We start from the raw sequence: 2442 nt of genomic DNA, 5'->3' as shown, positions 1-2442 counted from the left end.
ATTTTTGTTTTTTGTGGTGTGTGACTGCAGCTTTACATCCTGCTCAAGAAAATGTGTGTCGTGTTGCATCATATCCACATTTCAGTACAGTGTTATCATATGATGGATTATCTTTTCCAATAAAGTTGCGTGACATACCAAAATTTGAAAAGCTCAACAATTTGAAAATAAATGTATACGCAATAGTTTCCAGCATTAAGATTTATATTTGAAAACTGATGTGCTTTTAATGGCTGATATTTTTCGAAAATTTTCGTGTAAGCTGTTTATCAACATACAGTCTAGATGCACTCCATTATTTTACTGCACCAGGTCTAGAATTTGATGCAATGTTAAAATATACAGGAGTGAAACTAGAACTTTTGACGGATCCAGCAATGCATCTTTTCATTGAGAAAGGAATTCGAGGTAGTGTTGCACAATGTATGAACTAATACGCAAAAGCCAACAACCGGTATATGGGTGAAAAATATAATCCAGAAGAAGAAGAATCATACATCATGTATTTTGATGTGAATAATTTATATCGTGCTGGCATGAGTCAATATTTGCCTTATGGAGGTTTCCAGTGGAAAGATAATTTGAATATTGATGTGACAATTATATCTGATGAAGCTGAAATTGGATATATCTTGGAAGTAGATTTGGACATTATAGAAATTTAAAACTATATTTGGGTCTTGGCATGGAGTTGAACCAAATTCATCGGACATTGAAATTTAAACAAAGATCATGGCTGAAAAAATATATTGATCTTAATACGGGTATGCGTCAGCAAGTGACCACAGATTTTAGAAAAAATTTTTTCAAATTGATGAACAACAGTGTGTATGGTAAAACAATGCAAAATGTAAGAATAGAAAAAGATGTTAAAATAGTGACAAAATGAAAAGGTCGCTATGAAGCAACATCACTAAGAGTGAAACCAAATTTTCACAGCTGCTTAATTTATAAAGATGACATTACAATTATAGAAATGTCAAGAGTTAAAATAATTTTCAATAAACCAATTTATTCTGGATTTACAATACTAGATCTTTCAAAAATCTGGATCTATGATTTTTACTACAAGCATATTAAAAAAAAAAATATCGTCAAGTCCCCCAAGATGCACCCTAAGTGTTCCGTAGGATTTTCGAATTAAAAATATAGTAACCAGTTGCACCGATTCTGACACTACATTTTCTTTAATAAAAATAAAAAAAAAAGGACAGAAAAATTTCAAAAAAATATCGTAAAGTCTACAGATGAAGCGTCGTCGATTAAAATAATACCAAAATTGATCGGTCAATACTTCGAATTGGGCCTTGTCAGAAAATAAGAATATTAAATCTAATAAAGCCCGAAAAGTAAAAAAAAATATGATGATTGTTTTTGGCGAAAAAAAAAAACAATAATTTCATTTAACATCAACTAATTCGGTTGAGCGGTTCAAAAAATATGTTGCAAAAACAAATTCTGACACTACCTTTTGTTAAATAGAAAAAAAATAAACGACCAAAAAATTTCAAAAAAATATCGTAAAGTCTACAGATGAAGCGTCGTCGATTGAAACATTGCCGTAATTGATCGGTCAATATTTGGAATTGGGCCCTGTCAGAAAATGGGAATATTAAATCTAATAGAGCCTAAAAATTGAAAATGTATATGATGATTGCTCAAAAAAAATGGAACATAATGGGCATCGTAAAAGCCAATTCGATTTAGAACTTTTATTTTCATCGCGAAATAACAATAAGTCACACGAAAAGTGAAAACATAAGTGTCCTACGGAACACTAAAAATTCAATCACAATGATGTCAAAACACTTGACATGGATACTGATTCACTCATTTTTAATTTTAAAGTTCCTGATATTTATGAAAAAATGAAAGAAAGTTTGAAAAGATTTGACACATCAGATTATCCACCAAATAATATTTATGATATGCCAAGAGTCTTGTATATAATGGTTGTGGTGTTTCTGTGTAATAGTAATAAGCTTGAAAATATGCAAACATATCATATAATAATGAGAATTGATTATGAGCGAAATTAATATTCAAATTTTCATAAGGATATGATTGTGAATTTAAAAACAGCTCAACATCACGCAAGTTACAATGATCAAAAACACTTGAATTGTTTGTTACAGAAGTTTTTGGTCCTGTTTGGAAGCCTAATATTATGTATCTTGGTTTTTCCAATTGTGTTGAAGTTTTCACACTCCAGTTTTGCTTTGTAGTTGCAGGTAATAGTGGATACTCGTACAATTCTCATGGACGAAAACTGATTGCTATAGACGGATCCTTGGCAATGTAATTTTAAAGTTGAATTTTCTGCTTATCAGACACTTTGATATTTGGAACAATCCATTCCACCTTTTGAAGTTTAATTTGTATTTCTTCGCCACTTTTTCTTTCCGCAGGTTGTTCTTGTAGACAGGCATTCACATCACTATT

This window comes from Aphidius gifuensis, linkage group LG2 (assembly GCF_014905175.1).
Source record: "Aphidius gifuensis isolate YNYX2018 linkage group LG2, ASM1490517v1, whole genome shotgun sequence".
Lineage (NCBI taxonomy): Eukaryota > Metazoa > Arthropoda > Insecta > Hymenoptera > Braconidae > Aphidius > Aphidius gifuensis.
The sequence above is the reverse complement of the archived record's forward strand: the minus strand, read 5'-3'. Positions refer to the sequence as shown.